Source organism: Lycorma delicatula, chromosome 1 (genome assembly GCF_047948215.1).
Source record: "Lycorma delicatula isolate Av1 chromosome 1, ASM4794821v1, whole genome shotgun sequence".
In the NCBI taxonomy this organism is placed as follows: Eukaryota; Metazoa; Arthropoda; class Insecta; order Hemiptera; family Fulgoridae; genus Lycorma; species Lycorma delicatula.
The window spans coordinates 391,411,012-391,435,925 of record NC_134455.1 but is presented as its reverse complement, the minus strand read 5'-3'; the positions used below and the strand labels follow the sequence as shown (position 1 = coordinate 391,435,925).

The 24,914-nt window shown below is 28.7% G+C and overlaps 1 pseudogene; it reads left to right on the top strand.

Moving 5' to 3' along the window:
• Window positions 1-24,914, top strand: part of LOC142317999 (uncharacterized) — a 143,393-nt pseudogene that overhangs the window by 63,278 nt on the left and 55,201 nt on the right.

Genomic DNA, 24,914 nt, shown 5'->3' with positions numbered 1-24,914 from the left:
CCAGTTGCCACACACCACTCTCTCTATTTCTAGCACTGATGGGCTTTACCGGAGGTCATCGTTTAGAGCTTCTAAATCTGATTACATAACACTGTCATCAGTTTGGCCTCTCTCAGAATGTCACCGATGCAAATGCAAATGCCTCAGCAAACATTTCCATCTGTGTGTTTACTCAACTCTGCTCTCATCTTCGTATTAGGCTTCTTCCAATTTCTCTCACTTGCTTTAATTTGTAGTACTTTCAACTAACTGATTAACTGTTTATGGAAATGCGATCTCCGCGCCTATATCTAACATGGACACAAAACAACCATTTCCCATAACTAAATTTCAAACTAGATGTACTATCAAAAAAATTTATTCATTTCAATCTACTAGAAACATCTAATTTCTAATTCCATATCCCTTAAACAAGTGTTGATTGCAACAACAATTTTGTCCTACACATAGATACCCAAATCCAACTCTTAATTTGTCAGACAAGAAATTCAATGAAATTCTAACAAAACGTATTTACCATCTCTCTCTGTGCTGGTCTACTTTTGAGAGTGAGTCAAATGTCTTCACAGAGTTCCTAACACAATCTACCTTCATCCTAAAAATGATAAGTTCAGTTGACCAGGGTTTGATGCCAAAATGCTTATCTTGGCGAAGAAAGCACCCAAGCAGGTTCCTAGCCACGCAGGTTGCTCTAGCTATTAGAGCATCAAATTTCAGCCATCCTCTGCAGGGTCAGAAACCTAAGTAAGTATATTCGATTCCCATCAGGTTTTCCAAATAACTTGCAAATCAGCATTAATTCTTGCAAGTTCCCTTACTACTCTAGTACATACAGACTTGTAATTTGGACAGATATACAGGATAACTACTCTACAGGAAAATACCATGAACGTGACAGCCATTAGATGATTCATCCCATCTGACCTACCTTGAGGATGGAATGGGTTTCTGTTCAAACAGAAACCTTGGTTCTCAATTTCTCATTTGTGCTTGGAGGTCAGGTGGGGCCTATCTTTTTTGGCATCATAGTGTAGTTAGCACTCAGTGGCAAGGATATCAGTAGTCTTAACATCCGGAATAACAAGGACTGCCTTGCAAGAGGCAGTTGTATAGCCACCAATTACTGACAATTATAAGAGACACTGGGCTCCCCAGACATCATTTGGTGAGCCCAGACAGGTGCAGCATACAGCATTATAGCCTCATAAACACTGTTTAAAGATCATGCTTAGTTCTAAAATTTTATCTCCAATTGTGCTACTCTACAAATACCAAAGAAAGCAGCATCACACTTTCTTGGCAACATATTGAAAGAGCTTCTTGAATTGAAAATTCTCATCTAGGATAACATGTAGATACTTCTGAAGCAGGACATACCTAATTGGATGACATGACATTGATACATGAGCTTGTTGTGTAGCAACCAGTCACCCTTTGAGCAATATCATAATAGTTTTCTCTGGGCTGAACACCATCTTATGCTGTTATCTTCACAACTGGAATATGTTACAAGCCTGAGAAGCCCTGAACTCGATCTCACTCCATGAATTTCTTTAACTAACAAAAGCTCATCATCTGTATAAGTGATGACGCAAACCTATTGATTAATCTGAACCACATCAAAGAATCGAATTCAACAAACTAGAGTAAGGGTCCTATCATTCTATCTTGCGAACAACCTTTCGCCATTGTCTTTTCTACCTCTGAGCTGCTGCCTTGAAAAACTTCTCAATTGCTGAAATAACTAAATACTACATTTAGCTCATTTTGGGTGCAATCACCCTTTTGGGAATGAAAGCTGAATTTTTATACCAGAGAGTAAACTTCAGTATATGATTACCTTGTTCACCATGCAAACCAAACAAATTTAAGTAGGAGTCTGTACTTGAATAGTTACGACTACTGTCTTCTGGGACCAAAAACGTCCTTCCTTGCTGAGTTTATGGTCCATTTAGCATAAGTAAATACTGATGCACATTATAAAACAGTAACAAAATTGTGGTAGACTGTTTGAAATTGTAGAGAAGCCTGTTGTCTAGCAGCATTTTGTTCCTCTGTTACATTTCATGGTCTCATACCAATAAGAAAATACATCAGTTGCTTTTAAAATTGAAGTAGGAAATTTTCAATCAACCAACCTCACCTGACCCCTAGTGGCTATCATTTGTTTATCAAACTGAAAGACCTTTTTTGGAGGAAAATGTTTGGGAGAGAATGATAAGACTTAAAACAGTGACTACTATCTTGGTGAACTGGGAACAGAGGAATATGATACAGGATTGCCCCGGTCAGAAAATTTGATAGATTTTCTTTTTATCATAATATTGGTACCATTTTCTGGTTGGCCTTCATAGTATTTATATGTGTAATTTATGTAAAAGTACCTTTACTTAAATGCTGTTTAATCTGATTATATTGTAGCAAACACAAACTGATAACCAAAGTCAATTCCTAGTTATTATTATTATTGGTAATAATAACAAAAAACCGTTTCAATGTGCAAATTATAAAATGGAATTTGTTTTTGTTTAACAGTATTTTGACTTGTAAAATTTTCAAAAAAACCATCATTTTAGAAGCATTAAAACAATAAGTTTACTCCGTCTTTATGAAATCTATATAGAGTTGAAACCTTTCCATAATCAAGGGCTATATTATTGATAAGAGAGGAACTTGAATATCTTGATCCAAATTCTATTTTAGTGTAGGCTGTAATTTTGTGACAGACTTTTGGCAAATTCTGTTTTTTCATTTTATTCCAAATAACATAGATTTGGTTGTATGTAACAATTATTTTGGGACCATATAAAAAAAGCTTGTTTTAAATGGGCATCTGTTTTAGGAAGATTTATAATTTATTAATTAAATTAATAAAATTAGTTTAGTAAGACTTGTTGAAGATCTGTTTACTATATAAAAGTTTTACTGGAAATGAAGGTTAATGAAAATTATTTAAAAAATTATTATTATATACTATTTATCTTTATAATTGCTGAGATGGAAGGTTGTATGATGTATGATAATTGACCTCAAATGTTTTTCAAGTCAAAGAAGTCACTGCATGTATGCATGATATTATTGGCCAGTTTTATTAGGTGTTCATTTCTAAACTGATTTCATGATTATTGAAATTAATCTGTGATTTATAAATTTTTTTATCTGTTTTAGGAAAATTCCATTGCCAGATAATAGAGACATAGTTGAAAGTGTTGATATGGAGATGAGTGATGAAGAGGATCCTCAGTTACCAGGGTCTTTTACATCAGTAAAATTAAAACCACCACCTCCCACATTGTTGACATCATTGCAGAAAAATCAGCTGAACAAAAAAATTCATAAATCAGATTTACGTAGTCCACTGGAACCTCTTACTGGTGGGCAGAGCCAGTCCATATCGTTTAATATATCTGTAGCAAATAAAATATTAACAGAGTCTCCTTTGAAAGAAAAAGAAGAGCCTAAGAAGAAATTACCTTTACATAAGTTGAATCCTTCTCCTCCAAAAAATATTATTGAACTCAGTGAAATAATGCCACCTCCATTGCCTCCAATGTCAACTAAACCAGAAATTCATTCAGGGAACATCGGGGTTGAAATCACTAGTCAGAAATCTGTGAATCGTCTCCCCAATGAAGATGATAAAAGAGGAGTTCCTGAATTAAAAACGGAACAGCATCTTACAAAAAAGGATGAAAATGTTGTACCTCAAAATAATAGTTCAGGACCAAAGTTTCCAAACACAAACTCTAGGTTTTGTGGTCCTAATAATGCAGGACCAAGATTTCCGAACCCAGTGCCCGGGCCAGGTTTTTCTAATGTTGAACAAGGTAATAACATTGCTTGCCAAATTTTAGACTTAAATAATCCAGTGAGTAACATAAAAAATGATGAACAGGATGATGGCGGTGTGATAGAGGATTTAACATGGATGCCACTTCTTAATACACCTCCTCCTCTTAATGCACCACCACCATTAATTTCACAACCCCCTGTGTTTAGGCCAAGAGGTTCTGGTCCTAAATCATGGAGAGGTCCTAGAAGAGGGATGCCACCTCGGTTCAGACCTTCTGGCGGCGGTCCTCCTTCAGGAAATTTTCAACAGACACATAATGTGGGACCTAGACCTTTTTTTAGAGGAAACAATAATTGGAGACCACGCTTTAATAACTGGTAAGTCATTATTGTTAAAAAAATTAAACAAAAAGATATAGTTGTGTAAAATATCTTAACATTTTATTTTTAAATATTGTCATTCAAGTAGTAATGAAAATAGTTTTTAAAAAATAAACTAATTACTCGTATTCTGGATCAGTGAGTCATTCTATGTCATTTTTCTTTTATTTGAGAATAACAGCTTTTCTTTAATACTGTTAATACATAAATATGTATTTCAGAAATTATATAATTTTGTCATAAGTATGTTTGTGTACATTTAGTCAAATGAAAATTTTGTCCAATGAAACAATTGTAAAAAGAGTATATTATCTAATTTTTTTTTTGTATTTGATTCTATGTTTGTATGTTCATTTGTTTTTTTGACAGCAGTTATATATTTTATAAACTTATAAAAAAGTATTTTACAATTTTTTTATATGCAGATCTTATAAGTTGAAGCACTAGGAAAGTGAATAAAATAAAAAAGCTTAAAATTAATTTGCAATCTTGCAAAATTTGCTATTTATTATGAGTGTTATAATGTAAATTTTATAAGAAAATAATTCATAAATTAAATTATGAGTATTAGTATTTAATTTATTATCTGTTAAATTTATTTATGTTCTTTTAAAACCATTTGGTTTTTTGTATTGATTTACCCATTAGAGAAATGGTGATTATTTTATTATTTACAACTTACTTTCATTCAGCATTTTAAAAAAATGTTAATTATGGTTATTTGTTTTAAATATGATACAACATTACTTTAATACCAAAGTGTAATTTTTTTTGTACATCAAAGATCAGATGTATTTTTTAAATGGAGATATTTGATATCATTTTTATAATGAAAGAAAGTAGTTATACCTTTTTGAATAAACACATAGAATACATTATTTTTCCTTTACTAAATTAACAGACTCAATGATTAAAAAATAACTGAATTTGAATGGATTTTCCCTGTAGATTTACTATAATCAAGCAGCAAAAATGTTTTCAGTAAGGACATTTTGAATTAAAAATAAAATGAAAAAAAAGCTAAAAATTGATTTAAGTATATATCTCACTAGCCTCTTCACACGCCATATTCAGAAAATTGTCCTGTCAGTGATTTCAACTATCCATTTATTTTGTTTCAGTTCATAATTTCTAAAATTCTACAGCCATTTTTTAAAATACAGAAAAATGTGATTTCTTGATTCAAGGGGCCATAGGAAAAGCAATTAAAGATTTGTGCAAAATTATCATGCAAAAACATAATACTTTTGAAGCTCTCTGTATCTTTAGTTGTGAATATTTTCTAGTAGTTTTTTTACCGCTTATGAATCAGTTGTGATCCCGTAATCAAGAAATTGGAAATGTAAAATTCGTTTTGAGTTTCAAGAAAATAATGAACGTAAAGTTTCCTTATTGAACAAATTAACTCCTCCTCATAACAGACAGTGCTGTAGTCTTGACATTATTTTCATTTATAATATTTGGCTCATAGCTGTATTAAATTTACCCGTGAATTAATGCAGCATAATAATTTTTTCCAACAAAAACAAATTACAGCTTTTGGTTTGCTGTATTTTTAATTTTGCATGCAATGTAAATAGATCATGAGAGGATACAACTGCATTGCTACATTCCAAAGGTTCACTATTGTTATAGTCAAATGTTATGTGTGTTTCTGATCCAAAAATTATTTAGAATGGTACTTTAAAATGGAAATTATTTAAAAGAAAAAAATGCTTCATGCATGATTGATGATTTTGTTTATAGTTTCAGTAAATTAATTAATGCAGTGAGTGTGTACATGCTAAAGAATGTTAATATTGTGAAATTTTACTTCACTCGTATCTTTTTAAGTTTGTAGTAAATTAAAAATCCATCATGAAAATAATTGCTTCTGACTAATGAAAATAATTTTTATTATAGAATTGTTTTGCTATTTTATTTAACCATATGGTTAATTTATTTTAAGTAGCATTGACTGCTGTGGTCATTAACTTTTAAATACTAACAGTCGCTCTCCTACCTAATGAGAATATTGACCTATTTTTTTTTTAATTTTGCCAATCTTTAGGAACAATTTTATAAAATTTTGTTTTACATTTTTAATTAATATCTTGTTAGTATAATTATGTGATGTTATTTCATTATGTATTCCATATGCAATGGAATCATTACATAGTAGGACATAAGTTGTTATTGCTTAATACATTCAACACTAAAGGATGTTATGCAGAATCCGTTTATGGTGTATTGAATGACTGCAGGATATCATGGAATATAATAAATAACCTGAACAATTTTTTTTTTTTGTTTTTAACTCGACATCATCTCGGAACAAATTAAATAAAGCTATTCAGAAGTGTTTCTGTAGTTTCTGGCTGAACAAGTGTAAGTTTTATAGCATACTTTTAATTTTTTTTTGGTGTGGAAATCTTGTAGCTTTTTACTTTAAATGTTTCTGGCATTTTAAAGACAAAAATATCTTAAGCCTGAATTATCTATAACCTTTTTTTTTTCATTCAGTTAAATATTTATAAAGTTTGGTGTTAAGCTAGTACATCTGGTAATGTTTGTTGCCTGTACCTTAAATATCAGTATAACAAATTAGAGGATTCAGTCGCCTGTTTTATTCTAATCAGTATCAGGGATGAAAGGATTTTATCTTGTGTAATAGTTACTTAGACATTAGTTGAAATTGTAGAAAATTTAAAAGAAAAATACTGCAAATTTAACTGAATAAAAATTGTAACTTTATAGTTTTTTTTTTTTTTAATAGAATTACTTTTATCATTAGATTAAAATACTCTTTTTTTTAGATTTCAGCTAGTAATATTGTTTGATTGGGAGAAACAGAATGATTAAGAAAAGTGAAAAATTTAACAAATATAGTAAAGTTGTGTAATTGCTATTAATAGCATTAGTTATAATGGTATGAAATGTTAAACTCTGTGTTTAGATAAGTTGGATTTTGCAGTAGCTATTAATAATATTGTTCCATATTTTTATAATCTGAAAAACTGTGAAAGGTACGCTAGACATTACATCTAATCAAATTGTGCCCAATGTTTTAATTGCTTGTTTGGAATTGTATTAACATTTATAATTGCTACATCTTATTGATTCATGAATAAGATCATAAAAACGTCTGGATTTATCAGTTCTTTGTTAGTATTTTGGTAACTATGATTTGGGAATTACACTAACGTTTTAAGTGTAGTTTACTTTATCCCCATATACTATTTTCACTTTAATGTAAGTTTAATGTAACGTCATGTAAAAGTAAGAGATTGTCTCAGAATGTTTATTCTCCAAAGTTTATAAAATCACAATTCTGCCTTCCTCTTAACTATTTTACAGAGTTAAGTGAAGGTAGAACAATAGACAATCTTTTGTCTCTTGGAGTTGAAGGAGGAAATCGATTTGAGCAGAACAACATTCGGTAGTTATAGATTAAAACCTCTGTAGAACACATTAATTTGTATATAATGTTAGTTTTGTTGTGCAGCTTATGGCACTCATTCCTACAAGATCTTAATTAAATTGGAAGATTGGTATCAGATAATTATCAAATTTTATTAATGAAGAGTGACAATCTTTTTTAATGTGCTAATCTTTGTTGTTTTTTTTTTAAGTTTTAATCATTGCATGTTCTGGTATAATATTTTTTAGTTATTTGAATTACAACTTTATTCTAATAGAAACTCTGAAGAAGGAAATCTCAACAGTTTTTTATTTATTTTTTAATCTGCTGCTGTCAAAAGATTTATGTACACACTCATTTTTAAGTATTATGTATGTTCTAAGTATTACTGTATCATGCATCTTAGACTTTTGAAACAATGTTGTTTATTTAAATGTAGAATTATTTTATGTTAAATTTTTTAAACGATATAAAATTTTAGGTTTATTTTCAGCATTTTTTATATGAAAAAATCCATTTTCATTAGATGTTTTTGTATTGAAAAGAACAATTTTGGTGTACCCTGTTACTTTGATACCTATTATTTCAAAAATCTTTTTAATTAGCCAAAGAATTATTTTCGATTTAAAAAGTAATAATTTTTAAAACATAATATCATGGCAAAACTTTTTTTGATCCAAGGTGACAGGAATTTAAGGTGCATCTAAATTTTTCATCTACAAAACAAATGCAGTCTCTCGTGCATCGGTCACCATAAACTTTCTAAAGAGTAGTTCATCAACTAGTTAATCTTCTTAAATATTTTTTTAAGTTCAAGCAAAATTTAATATTTCTCGCTCCTCGTGAATAATTTGCTTTCTTGAGTATCACAAACCATATTCTATTTATACATGAAAAATTTGCTATTTCTCAATGAAAAACAGTAGTGGGAGAATGTAACTAATGACATTTATCATGAAGGAAACCACTATACGGTACCACTTAGCAATCATTTCTACATCTTCATGTTGGAGCACTATTTAAATAAAGTTCAGAGAGTTTTTTGAACAGACCTCCTATTGTACATCTTGGTGAATAGATTTGGAATTCAGAATTTAAAATTAAAAGGTTAAAACAATAACAGTGGATAACTTATGTATCTCAGCTGTAATTAAAATTTTATGACCTTTTACTTTATTATATTAGAAAAAACTATTTAAAAATAAATATTCTGTAAAAAAAAAAAGTTAAAGAACATAACTAATTTTAGCAATTGTTTTTTGATATTTGTTATTATTGACTGTAAAAAAGTAATTTGTTATTTAATGTTTTTACTGTAAATTTTGTGACTTTGAGAATTTACTGTAGCACATCTTTGGTGAGTACAGAAACATAGTACAACGTGTTCTACTGCTGTAATCAGTTGCTCATTTAATTTTCATATCTATATATTTCACTAATTTTGAACATCAAGTAACATGTTCGTGATGTGCTTGATCTCAGTGTGCACTTTGAACAAGATATGTTTTTAATAAATGTCATAATTTTTTCACCGATAGTAAAAATTCATGGATTTTTTTTCCACATCATAACAGTAAAGATAAACAATGTTGATGTAAATAGCTCTGATATAATTTAATTACAGTATCATCTAATGAGCACGAAGTTGTGTTATTGACGGTCGTATATTAGAAAGCACTATTACCATTTCTATAATAAAGTAACCGATTAAAGATTTCTTAATGAAAGTTTTCACTTTATCTCAGTACATCTTATGCCATTTTTTCATCTAGTCATCCTGAAAATTTTGGAACCTTCTGTAATGGTAACAAATTTTTTTATACTCTCACCGAATTTCTTCAATACTGTCCATTCTGAAGCTAGCGAGTGGTTCCTGCAGCTATTCATTTATTTTGAAGCACTCCTAATCAATTGTTCAGTTTGATGAAAATGTGAAAATCACTTATGAAGGGTCATGTCCAAGTCTTAGATGAGCAATCAAAAATATCCCATTTTAAATAATCAAGTTGTCTTTTTGTTTCTGAGGGGTGGTGGTTCATCTTAGAGGATCTTGCTAATGTATGACAAGTAGTCCTTTTTTGCATTTCTTAATATCTCTCTGCTATTGCTTTAGTACCTCACATACACATCTAAGCATCCTAAAAAAATGTAGACTCTGAGTCAAGAGCTTCTGCTGAAACTTCTTAAGTTAGAATGGTAAATAAGGTGATACCATTTCTTTGACTAACGTGTACTGCTTTCTTTCTAACGTAAGAAAAGTAATGTTGTTCACCTGTCATGATGTCCTTAAAATATTCATCTCCTTCCTTTCTGAATTAGTCAAAAAATAACAGTGCAGCGTCTGTATTTTTTACTACATTGATCAATAGCATTGCATTTTAGTACCGCACATAGATTTTAATTTATTTGAAATAAACAGGACAGTTTCATGGGTTACGGTGGGAAAACATGTGGAAATTTTTTATGTCATCAAGAGTTTGATGTAAGTCCTTTATTACATATATTGATTACATAAGCTTCTAAAATAATGAAACTTGTACAGAATATGAGAAATACAGTGTTGAGATTGGTTGTCCTTGAATTAACCAGGATCACGATTACAGTTCACGAACGGGTATTACTTTCCACATATTCTTTGTGCACATTGACTGTTCACCATGTATATTAACATGTGTAATATCTTGAATGTCAATATCTTGAAGCTTAACCCTCTTAACTAAGCTAGTCAATGTTTTTTTCTCACCGGATTGAAAAATCTTTAGTAGATAAATTGTGTTTTAACAAAACTTAATAAGTTTAAACTTTATAGGAAAAAGTATCGACATTACAGATTGATCTTTCCAGGTTCATAATTAATCTTTTAACTAGTTGTTTTTTCAAGTTACAAAAATAATTTTGAGTTTTTTATAGAAGAAAGAAAGTAGCAATATTTGTTTTACATTTTTAAAAAAGATCTCTGGTTTTTTTTAATCATATATTTTTAAAAAATTTTGTACATTCTATGTAAAAAAAATTGTTCATTTTCAACCAAAATGTTCAACCTTAAAATGCCAAATTAAAGAAAAAACTTATATTTATTTCATATAGAGTAAGAGAATAATAAAATCTATATTTTCAAGTATAAAATGATAGTTATAAAATAATTTTCAAATAAAATAATATGAACATTTTTATCATTATTAATTTTACTTATAATTAATATTTAGTTCCCATTTTTATCGGTTATTATTTGAAATAATGTTTGGAGACTACTTACAATATCTAAAATTAAGGTTCTCTTTTTATACTTTAAATATTTTTTAGGAATTTACTAAAATATATATTTTGATTGCTACTTAAAAACAATCAAAATTGACCTTGAAAAATTTAACAATCAAATATTTATTTTCTTTATTTTGTTTTACTTTTTCTCCTCAAAACAACTTAAATCAGCATATAATCATTATAAGGTCCATAAAGTAATATTTAACTATTTATTTAAGCAATAAAGCGAATTCTTAGTTATAGAATTTAAAAACTATAAAAAGAATGTCAGATTTTATTGAGGGAAAACATTAAAAATTAGTATAAAATTAAATTTTAAAAATCTTTTTAATTATGATGGAATGGCGTTTTTCAACAGTTATTTATAGATAAGGCATATTAGATCTGAAACTTTATAAAAATAACTTGGTGCTAATCTTTTTTTATTAACAAATTTTTAAAAAATTATTTTTTTCAGTTTTCTTTTGTTTTTTTAATATGTAAATTATTTATTAGAACAACAAAATGCCACTAACACCATAAAAAAGCTGAGAAAATTTTACACAGTTTTAATAGTGAGCACTTTTTTCTATGATCACTAGATTTGGCAGTATTTAATAAACAAATTGCCACTCACTAAGTAGGTGCACGACTGCTGCAGTAGTATATACTTAAGAGTTGCATGTGCCATAAACAGATGCCCATAACTTGTGATTTATTAAAGATATTTGAGAAATTTAAAATGGTATATAAGTACCAAGACAATTTGGTATACAAGTACTGAAGACGTTAATCATATTGAATGTTTGAATTCTCGGTTTTATTGTTTAAGTGTTAAATTTTGCAATTTGTTAATATTAATATAAGCCGTGTAATCATAAACAGATTTCAAAAACTAAGAATTCATGTTTGTAATGTCTTTTCAAGGCCATTATCTATGAATTCTGTAAGGAATATATCTAAAGGTTATTTATTATTTTTTTCAAATTATTTCAGTTGTATCTTATACAAAAAATGCTTTTTCGCATCCTCTCCAATTAGAAAAAGCAATCGCTATTTATTGTAATCTTTTAGATTTAAAATTTATTTAGGAGTTATGAGTTAGGTAAAACACATACTTTCAGATGGTGGAATCGGTTTTAATAAAACTTTAATTTTTCTGTGAGTTTTATTAGCAAAAAGTTAAAATAATCTCCAAAAAGATGAAAATATTGCTGTAAAGAAATTGTAAAAAGATAATGAAAATAGATTTTTATTTTAATCTTTGTAAAGTTGTAGATAAACATATGTTCTATTAATGTGTAACTTACAATAGTGACTTATTAGTTTTTTTAAAATTTGTTTTGAAGTACAGGGCTTTAATCAATAAATTGAAAAATTTGACTCTTAAAGAAGAAAATCAGGAATTCAAATGTTTTAAATACTTTCAAAATATGATTAATTAATTTTGTTTAGTCTTAGAGAGTTATACATGCCATTTTGAATTTCTCAAATAAATCACAAGTTACAGGCACTTGTTTATGGCATGTGCGACTTATGGCATGTATACTGCTGCATCAGTTGCGCCTACTTAGTAAGCGGCTTTTTGAGTAATAAATACTGCTTAAAAAAGGGCTCACTAGTAATATTGTGTAGAAATTTCTCAGCTTTCCAATGGTGCCAGCGGCGTTTTGCTATTTTAATAAATAACATATATTAAAGAAAAACTGAAAAACACTATTTTTTTACAATAATTTGTTAATAAAAAAAAAAAATAATAAAAAAAAATAGCAACAATATATTTTTATAAAGAGTTTCATGTAATCCACACATGAGACCCTTTAGGGACTGTTTCCACTTGGTCTCATACATGGGAAAATATTTTCTCTAATTTTGTCCCTCCAGATCTAATGTGCCTCACCTTGTCTATTAGTAAAATTAATTTTAAAATTATTTTTTTTTTTTGTTAATGTTTAATTAATATAATATATATTGCTGAAATTTATTGGTTTATATTTAATATTGATTTATTTATAGTCATAATTTTTTTTTTCTGTATAGATTATTGATATAGTATTATTCTTAAAAATAATATTGTACAATTAAAGTTGTACAATATTTTTTTTAAGTTTTTGTAAATACATTTTATTTTGTTATGGTGAAAATTTAATATATTTTAGATTTATCATTCTATAGAAAGGATTTTTGTGTTTAAATATAGTCTCATTAGATATTTGTTAATTTTCCAAATGCATTCATTAACTTTATCATCTAAATGTGTTATTATTGTATTTAAAAATAAAAAAAAAGATAATGTCATATTTATTGTTATAACTGCTTATTTCTTTTTAAAAAAATATATATATTTATATATGCATGAATATATTTATAACTTGAAAATGATGCTGGCTTTGAAACTATAAGGTTAATTTTTATTTCATGTGAAGTTAATATAAATAATTTATTAATTAGCTTCTAATATAAACTGTGAGTAGATTAGAAATTAATAAAATAAAAATATTCGGTTGTGTAGATAGAAAACCAGTATTTTGTTAAAAAAGTATTCCTGAATTGTAAAATGGTAGTATATGAAAATAAACAACTTTTTTTGTTTTGAATTCCTAAAATTCCAGATCATCCTGAATCATTTTTGTTCTTATTAGAGTAAAAAAAAAATTAATAATCAATTTTTTTGTGACAGATGGAAGGTCTCAGATATTTAGGACATTCATTCACTTAAAAATATCCATTATTTAAATTTTATTTTATTATTTAAACTTTATTTTATAATTAATTGTATTTCAGTTAAAAATGATAAGTAATTTATAAACATTTATACTTAATTTGGTTGCTTTTTAGATTTAATTGTTTATGTTGCAATTACTTACTGCATAACATAACTTTAAAATTTTTACATGGACATGACACTTGTACAACATTGCTTATTCTGCTATTAAACTCATCCCTCCCCCCCCCCCTCCGTGTAATCTGCATTGTGGCAAATATAAGCTTGTCACAATGTAGATTATTTTTAGTAGTAAAAATAGAGGTAGACCAAAAATTGCATCCCAGTATTACAACTTACAACCCTTTGAAAAATATAGACCCATAATTTCTTACTAAATCTTTGGTATTGCGTTATGCATTGTTTTTGAGTTACAAGATGATATGATGTTTATAGTATATGCATTTTCTTACTCATCCGCAGCTGGTAATATATGAATTTATTTTTTTAATAGAAGTTGTAAAGATTATTTTTATTTTTTCTTCAAATTTTTTTGATAATTATTAAAATTTATTCATATTTCATTACAATAATAGTAATATCAGTAATGTTTAATTACTATTAATAAATTATGTATAAAAATCTTTATTCTTAGGTTTAATACCTTTTTCCCCAAATTCCTAAACTTTTTTCATAATTATTTATATAATTAAATAATCATTTAATCTAATATTATTTTGCTAGCACAAACATTTCAAAGAAATTAGTTTCACTCAAGTTACATCATTAAATTAAAATAATAATGAAGTGATTAAAATATATATATATATATATTTAATTAATTACTTATTTTCCTAATGTGTATGTTGAAATCTGTTAAGCTAGTGAACAATAAGCAATCCTCCCCCTGGCCCAATGAGATAAAGACATGTAAGTGAGGTGTAGTCTTATACAGACTCAGGTCATCCATTCTTGAAACGTGTGGTTAATTCAACCCCGACTCCAAAGTACACTGGTTTCTGCTATCTGGTATTCTAATCTGTATAAAGCAACTAACTTTTACTGGAATTTGAACCTCAGAACTTTCACCTAAGAAAATCAGCTGTTAAACAACTAATTTGTTATAAGTTTGATTTACTTTATATATATATTTGTACTTGAAACAATTAATTAGAATTAGCATTTACAAAAACATTTAAATCAGCTGATTTTGAAAACTGAAATTTCATTGCAATTTATATGAGACATTAATGAAAACATCTGATAAAGCTATTTCAGGAACATTGAAACCTGATTAATGCTAGAATAAGAGTGGTATTAGAATGACTAGGGATGCCTTTGACTGTATAAGGTAATTTTGATAATAGAGGTTAAAGATATTGTATTGCATGATTACTTGCTCAGTTCAAAACAAAAGATTAGTTGCTTTCTTTGCTGTTCATTACATTATTTTTTTATCTGTATAGAACTACATTAATTAATATGACTAATTATTTTACTGGAGGGTAAGAAACAAACCATGTACTGAAGGAGTTTAGAAATTTTATATACTGTTTTTATTTTTACTCGTTCCACATTCAAGGTGTCATATTTTCACGGCCTTCTTGGTTTTTATAAACAAAAATTTATCAATATTGCCAGTTTCCACAGAATAACTTAAATCTAAAAAAGTTCACTTTGCATTATATGTGTTTCAGTATCACTTAATCTATTATCTTTTATATACACTTTATACATTGTTAATTAGAATATTTCTAGCATTACAAATATTAAAGAAAAGTATTATGAATTTGCATTACTTAATTGGCTTCCAATCTTTTTTCTTCTATAACCATGTTTTTGACAATTATTTCTTACATTATAATCATTCTATTCTTTTCAAAAGTATAACTTGTATTCGTATGAAATTATTTATAAAAAAAAATCCTTTTTTTTCATTGGTAAAAAATCTTTTTTAATTAACTGAATTTATGTGATTCAGTGTAGTCTCTAGTACAATTTATTTTTCACCATTCATGTTGCTTCCCTTTTCCTTTAATAAAAATGTTATTGTGTTCATAAATTTATTGAAATGAGCTTAAATAATGTCTTTATAAAATAGATATTGAAGGACTGCATGATTACAGTTTTCTAACTGCTTGCAAAAGTCATCCTTGTTTTTATAGTTAACTATTTTTTTATTAGTAATATCCACATTTAAAATATTTATCTTTAGTATTACTTTTTTATATTACGCTTTCACATGTTATTTACTTTATTTTCTTCTTATGCATCTTCCTTGGTCATTAGCGATTCTAATTTCTCCCATAATATTTTTGTCACTGGTAAAAAAAAGAAAATTTCTTCTAGCATAATTTAACTTTATTTAAGAATGATTTTGTTAAATATTGCGCATCAAATCAGTACATACAGTATTAATTGGTATATCCTTGCTAAAGAGTGAATTTTTCAAATGCTACTCTTGTAGATTCTACTTGTTTAATGACAGAGAAAAATTAACCGACAGAAGTATGATAATATAAATTTCACCAGGCTGCAGGTGACCATTTTGCACAAATCAACTCCTCAGAGCATTCAATTTAAGAATTTAAAAGTGTAGATGCACTATACTATTAGAAAATTATTTAATTTTTGTTACAGATTATTCAACTATAATTTACGTTATATATAATATAAACTGCTTACTAATATATTATTTATTTCCCTCAAACGCTGTCAGCTATTCTGCAATCTTCAGAAGGGATAATTTATATTTAAGATATATAAAAGTTTAAAACTCACATATTTAAGTATACATAACAGTTGATCATCATTTTGTAAAAGTTGAAGTCTTAAGTCGAAATAACTACGTCCGTATTGTAATAGTATCACAATTGTTATATTACAAGATAACAATTGTGATACTATTACAATACAGATGTACTTACTTCAACTTAAGACTTTTACAAAATGACAATCAATTATTATGTACATTTAAAATGTGAGTTTTAAAATTTTATGTATTTCAATTATAAATTATAATCCCTTCTGAAGATACCAGGGTAGCCAAAAGAGCTTGAGGGAAACAAGTAATATATTGGTAAGCAGTTTATATTATATATAATTGTACTTTACCAACGTTGCCATGTTAGAAAAACTTAATTTATGTTTCATATAATGTGAATAATTCTTTTAAATGATTGTGAAACATTTGGTAAATAATATACATCACCAATAGTTATACGCCTTTAGCAGAATGAAAAAAAAAAACTTCCTGAGGAATACCTTCTTCTAATCGTGGTGTTATGGCATGCTTTTATTTTGTTGGGATCTTTTCTATAAACTTGATGTTTATACACTGGTTCTAGTGGCATAGATTTTAATTCTGTTTCATCTAAATGTAAAATTATATTACTGGATGGAACTAACCTGATTTATCTATATCAAATAGCAGTGAATCAATCCTTCTCATGTGGTAAACTTCTTGTCTATAAATTGAAATTATCTGAACCAGTAAAAAAAATGTCAAGGTTGGATGTACTTTTATTAAGGTAGTTAGAATAGTCTAAAGCTAATCTGACTAAATTTATAGCCACTGATTTTGTTGGTGTATTTAACAATGATCTAAATCAGTGGTTCCCAAACCTTTCCGAGTTGCAGCGCCCTTTTTCAATTAGAATTTTTCCATGGTGCCCTACCGTAAGTAAAATCATGACTACTTGTAAGTAAGAGATAAAAATAAATAAAACTTGTGTATCTTCATTATTTTTTTACTTTATTAACATTAAATTAATGATTATAAATGTCTTGGTTCAATTAGTTATGAATATACAATATTTCATGGCGCCCCTATGAAGAGCCATGTCTCTCCTAGGCACCGCGGTCTACAGTTTGGAAATCACTGATCTAAATTATTAATATCAACAATATTGATTAATTTGGATCATGATTGTATCTGCTTTTGCGGTGGTAGTGAGGTTACTCTTACATATTTATTGTTGGATATTCTGAAGTAAACACGCTTGTATCCTCTTCTTCAAAGCAGGTTAGGGGACAGTGTAATAAAAACTAAATTAGTTTGGCTCATCATGCTTTGCTTCCAGCTCTTGATGAAAAAAGGTTATGTAAATATTTCTACCTTCCTCCATCAAAATCCCCTTCACAAGAAATCTGCAGACAACCTTTTCCAATATGGGGGTTGTCATATTTTTGGTGAAATTTAGCATATTAATACGCATGACTTTATTTCCTTGGTACCACTATTTTATGTATCTATAGTATTTGTGTAAACTGTACCTGTATTTACTTGTATATATCAAACCCCTACAGAAACAGTAGTATCATATTGGGTCAGTCTAACTTCTTTCAGTATTGTAATTTGAATCGATCCTAATCCTTTTTTAAATTGATAAAAAGTTTATTTTTTATTCTCATTTCGTAATTGTTTATTTAGTAGTAAAAGAATCGGTAGACAAATAATGTGGCCACCACATATGATGCAAATTTTATTTGTTGATGAAGCTAAACGTCATGTTTTTTAATTTAATAACATTACCTTTGTATAATCTTTGTTATGAATGGATCATAATATAATCCTATGGAACAGCCACATAATCTTTTCCAATTTTATCAACAAGAATTAATTTAGCGTGCAACAGCAAAAGAGCTAATTCTTAGTGGTTGTTAATAAGAATTTTCCTGCTGTTTCCTTTTATTATATCAATGAGCCAATAAACTATTAGGTAACATATATCTAATTGAAGCTCCACTTATATTTAATTTTTTTTTAACAGCATTTGTAATGGGTCAGCTATAAAATTCTGTATGTGTAAATTTTGCATTGGGTCATATTTTTGAGCAGACAACTACAATCCATGCAGACAAGCAACAATGATCAAAAGAATATTTTACAATAGGGGATTAATTTGAAGGTTGTCTCCACTTGAACAAAACTGAATAAAATAAGGTGATTATAAAGAATATTTAATCGGGTCGCATTGACCTGACGTAAGTTATTAAGTGTTGGTTTACAATCCTTCTAAGTAAAAAATTTAAGTTTTTATAGTTATCAACCTGATTTACTTTTGTTTTAATATAGATAACATTATTTTAACTGTTTGTTTTCTCCAATCAGTTTTCCAGCGACTGCCGGATGTGAGTGTATAGGCAAATTCAATTGCTGCTACTGGCTTGCCAGGCCTGACATAGCTGCAGATGTAAATGTATTAGATGCAGATGGTAAATGTTTAGAACCGACTCAGGTCAACCGCTCCTGAGATGTGTGGTTAATTGAAATCCGACCACCAAAGAATCCACAGTTTAGAATTCAAATCCATATAAAAACAACTGCCTTTACAAGGACTTGAACCTCAAACTCTCGACTTCAAAAATCAGTGGATTTTGTGATGACGAATTTAACCACTAGACTAACCCGACATTATTATTTTAAATATATAGATTAATTTTAAAAACTTTTAATTTAATTGATATTATGTATAAGCTTCCTTTGCTTGAAATAATTTATAAAATAAATAATTATCTTGTTACTTGTATTTAGATTAACAAACATTACTTACGTTTGTAGTTTGGAATCCTTAAATATAAACAAACAAAAACTTGAGACTACATGGAAGAAGGGGGTGTTTTTGTATAATTACTTTTTTGTTATGTAAATGGAACCCTTTGCAAAAGTATAATGAAATACATTAATATATATTTAATGTATTTTTAAACATTTTTTTATAGAAGACACCCTAATGATGATGGCTGTTTGTTTATTCCACTCGTCTCTTAATTCCCAATATTTCTTATAGCTCAAGAAGAGACAATAATGAAACTTATAGAGGTAAGCTTACCCTAATTTTGAAGCAGATGTTTTCTTTTTTTATCCATTTATGTCATCATTAAAACTGCAGTAATGTTTTATTAATAAAAAAAAAAAAATATTCCACAGTTTTGCAATTTTTATCGCTATTAGTTTTTTATATTTTTAAAATAAGTTTACAAACTTTGATGAATTTTATTTTCTCTTAATAAAGTTTATTGGTAAAGCGTGTTTTATTCATCAAGAATAAACTGTAGTTTGTTTTTAATTAGTCACTTCATCGTCATTTGATCCATTTCTGTCTACTCTGTACTAATCTATTAATTTCAACATTATTCATCTGTAATTATATACTTTTATTTATTCTGACAGTTGCCTTTATCAATATTTCCATCCATTGCTAAACTAAACCTTAATGAAGTATTTTATAACTTGCCAACCTAGCATTAATAAGAATTCAACATAGACTTATTTTTTCTCTGATTCATCTAAAACCACTTTATTAATTTTATTAAATCTGAATTCTATAAAACCACGTTTCAAAACCTTTAGTCTTTACATTTATGGATTTAGTATTATCCCAAGTTTCATTGCATTAATATTGCTACACTCCATATACATATTTCAAAGAATTTTTTTCGTATTCCTAGATGCTTTTATACTATTTTTTTTTTTTTCATGAAGTCTGTATCTGTCCTTTCTTTATGCCAACTTCTTCCTGTTATTTGATTCATGCTTTTTAATAAATTTACAGTGTATTGGAAATGAATTCTAATTTCAGTGATTACCTCCTCTGAAGTTGCTCCTTACACCAGTTTTATTTCCATTCTCTTTTTCAAGTTAAATTTTTGATTTAATAGATCTAATTTCCTTTTAGTTTTTCTATTATTTTTGATCATATAACAGTATGTCTGAAGAGTTTATTTACCTTACCATTATATGCAATTTTGTAAGCATTGTTTTTTTCTTATTTTAAATTCCTTTTGTATCAGTGAAACCTTACTTCTGTGAGCAGAGTTAAACTGTTCAGTAAATTTATCGTTTATTGAAAAGGCTTTCAATATTCAGTTCAGTTTCCTAGTTGTTTATCTTTAATTCATAACTTCTCTATTAAATTAAATCAGAATATTTATTTCTTTAAAAAACACATTTGTCCTCCAACTTGTACAATTAAACACAATAAGGTTGAAAGAAGCATTATAGATACGTTAAAACTTTTATTATATAAAACAAAAATTGTATAAATATAATATATAATTTTTGGTTAATTTGAATAAGTATTTAATTTGTAAAAAAGGAACATTACAGTTTTTTACCTGATTATCGTCAGTATTATGTGGTTTTTTGGTGTGTTTGATAGTATTTCTTAATTCAGTTAATTAATTGATGTTAATAATCCATTTCCTCTAAGAATGTGCCCCATCGAGTTAATCTTTCATTCGTATACAACAAACAGAAGTGGTCTTTTGCCACAGTCCATTTTCAGAACTTTATTAGTTATTTGATCCATCCATTTATTTATTTCCTCCAATCATCATCCATACATCTAGTCCCTCAGTCTTATATTTACCCTTTCTCATAATCTACAACTGCCTCCATATGTTTTACAAATCCATATGTCTTTTTAATCTGTTTGCAATCTTTTTTCTTAATCGGTGTCTGTTTGTGTAACTTCCAGTTCAGTATTCCTTGAATGTTCTATTTGATCTGTCTATTAGTGTATTCCATACTTAATATATTGTCTAAGAACCTTTACTGTTCAATTTACTTTTATATGTTCACTTTCAATCACTTATTCTTATACCTTAGATTTTTCATTTTGTAACCTATATTGCATTTAACAGTAAAACTTAAATAGATTGGGAAAAAATTTCATGTGTTTTGGAAAAAACACTTATTTAAAAAGTCATTTTCTAGAGGGTATATTTATTCTAGATTCTACATCAGTAGAAAGTGAATTAACTAACCTAATCACAAATTCAAGTTTTTTTTTGTCTTCAGTCATTTGACTGGTTTGATGCAGTTCTCCAAGATTCCCTATCTAGTGCTAGTCGTTTCATTTCAGTATACCCTCTACATCCTACATCCCCAACAATTTGTTTTACATATTCCAAACGTGGCCTGCCTACACAATTTTTCCCTTCTATCTGCCCTTCCAATATTAAAGCGACTACTCCAGGATGCCTTAGTATGTGGCCTATAAGTCTGTCTCTTCTTTTAACTATATTTTTCCAAATGCTTCTTTCTTCATCTATTTGCCGCAATACCTCTTCATTTGTCACTTTATCCACCCATCTGATTTTTAACTTTCTCCTATAGCACCGCATTTCAAAAGCTTCTAATCTTTTCTTCTGAGATACTCCGATCGTCCAAGTTTCACTTCCATATAAAGCGACACTCCAAACATACACTTTCAAAAATCTTTTCCTGACATTTAAATTAATTTTTGATGTAAACAAATTATATTTCTTACTGAAGGCTCGTTTAGCTTGTGCTATTCGGCATTTTATATCGCTCCTGCTTCGTCCATCTTTAGTAATTCTACTTCCCAAATAACAAAATTCTTCTACCTCCATAATCTTTTCTCCTCCTATTTTCACATTCAGTGGTCCATCTTTGTTATTTCTACTACATTTCATTACTTTTGTTTTGTTCTTGTTTATTTTCATGCGATAGTTCTTGCGTAGGACTTCATCTATGCCGTTCATTGTTTCTTCTAAATCTTTTTTACTCTCGGCTAGAATTACTATATCATCAGCAAATCGTAGCATCTTTATCTTTTCACCTTGTACTGTTACTCCGAATCTAAATTGTTCTTTAACATCATTAACTGCTAGTTCCATGTAAAGATTAAAAAGTAACAGAGATAGGGAACATCCTTGTCGGACTCCCTTTCTTATTACGGCTTCTTTCTTATGTTCTTCAATTGTTACTGTTGCTGTTTGGTTCCTGTACATGTTAGCAATTGTTCTTCTATCTCTGTATTTGAACCCTAATTTTTTAAAAATGCTGAACATTTTATTCCAGTCTACATTGTCGAATGCGTTTTCTAGGTCTATAAACGCCAAGTATGTTTGTTTGTTTTTCTTTCTTTAATCTTCCTTCTACTATTAATCTGAGGCCTAAAATTGCTTCCCTTGTCCCTATATTTTTCCTGAAACCTAATTGGTCTTCTCCTAACACTTCTTCCACTCTCCTCTCAATTCTTCTGTATAAAATTCTAGTTAAGATTTTTGATGCATGACTAGTTAAACTAATTGTTCTGTATTCTTCACATTTATCTGCCCCTGCTTTCTTTGGTATCATAACTATAACACTTTTTTTGAAGTCTGATGGAAATTCCCCATTTTCATAAATATTACACACCAGTTTGTATAATCTATCAATCGCTTCCTCACCTGCACTGCGCAGTAATTCTACAGGTATTCCGTCTATTCCAGGAGCCTTTCTGCCATTTAAATCTTTTAATGCTCTCTTAAATTCAGATCTCAGTATTGTTTCTCCCATTTCATCCTCCTCAACTTCCTCTTCTTCCTCTATAACACCATTTTCTAATTCATTTCCTCCGTATAACTCTTCAATATATTCCACCCATCTATCGACTTTACCTTTCGTATTATATATTGGTGTACCATCTTTGTTTAACACATTATTAGATTTTAATTTATGTACCCCAAAATTTTCCTTAACTTTCGTGTATGCTCCGTCTATTTTACCAATGTTCATTTCTCTTTCCACTTCTGAACACTTTTCTTTAATCCACTCTTTGTTTGCACTTCCTGTTTATAGCATTTCTTAATTGCCGATAGTTCCTTTTACTTTCTTCATCACTAGCATTCTTATATTTTCTACGTTCATCCATCAGTTACAATATATCGTCTGAAACCCAAGGTTTTCTACCAGTTCTCTTTATTCCGCCTAAGTTTGCTTCTGCTGATTTAAGAATTTCCTTTTTAACATTCTCCCATTCTTCTTCTAGATTTTCTACCTTATCTTTTTTACTCAGACCTCTTGCGATGTCCTCCTCAAAAGTCTTCTTTACCTCCTCTTCCTCAAGCTTCTCTAAATTCCACCGATTCATCTGACACCTTTTCTTCAGGTTTTTAAACCCGAATCTACATTTCATTATCACCAAATTATGGTCGCTATCAATGTCTGCTCCAGGGTAAGTTTTGCAGTCAACGAGTTGATTTCTAAGTCTTTGCTTAACCATGATATAATCTATCTGATACCTTGCAGTATCGCCTGGCTTTTTCCAAGTGTATATTCTTCTATTATGATTTTTAAATTGGGTGTTGGCAATTACTAAATTATACTTCGTGCAAAACTCTATAAGTCGGTCCCCTCTTTCATTCCTTTTGCCCAGCCCGTATTCACCCACTATATTTCCTTCCTTGCCTTTTCCAATGCTTGCATTCCAATCTCCAACTATTATTAAATTTTCATCTCCTTTTACGTGTTTAATTGCTTCATCAATCTCTTCGTATACACACACTACATCATCATCATCATCATGGGCGCTTGTAGGCATATAGACGTTAACAATCGTTGTCGGTTTAGGTTTTGATTTTATAATTCAAGTAAAAGGTAATAATGATAGTTCCTTAGAGCTATCATTATGAGATAGACATTTTTCACTCAACAGCTCAAATTAGTGATACTTTCATTCTCTTCATTTCCTCAGTGTTTGAAGATTTGAGGGTCTTTTTTTTGCCTTGCACATTGGTAAACATCACTATCAGTCTGAAGTTGTGTGATATTTCAGAATGTAATTCAAGATATGGTTAGTTTTTATTGCTTGAATCCCCATTTTACTTTGATCATTGGGGTACAGTTTACTGCATTATCTTAAAACTGGTTTACTTGGGACTAGATAAGATATCAAACTACTTTGGCTTCAGTCTATTATCAAATTTTATAATCTGTTGATTTATCTTTTTTATTATTCAGTACTGATCCTCCTCAACTTAAATTCAACACAGATCAGTTTATTATCACTGTCATGTAATGTAATTTTGATCATCTGTCATTTGACTTGTTGCTGTCTCCATTCTTTTCTGATTTGTGGTAATCTTTTAACATCCATAGAAAAGATTACACACTAACTTTATTTTTGTTTCCATTTTTTGGAACTCTGACCTTGAAATAGAATCTATCTGACATTAACATCCATTTCATTTTCTTCCAAAACCTAATCAAATATTTTTCTCTTGGTACAGATGCTTTATATATTTTTTCCACATACTAGTACTTTTTTCTCTTTCAAATTACGTTTTTTCCAGCCATATGTCATATAAATGTAATAAATTTTGACTTCATTTTTCCAATATTTTCTTTTATTTTCTATAAGCTACCTTTCTGGTAATTATTTTCTTCTGATCAATCAACCTCTTCTTCAATCAGTCATCCTTTGTTGTTTTGCACTGCCAATGTTTGAAAATAAGCAAATACAGTAAACTGTGGATAATTTGGTTTAATCAGCGATTAGAGAAAACAAGCTTGTTGAATATGCCTCTGTTATTTATATTTTATCTGTACTTCACAAACCTTTTTCCAGTAGTCCAGAGGATATGGAACTATTGTAAAACAAG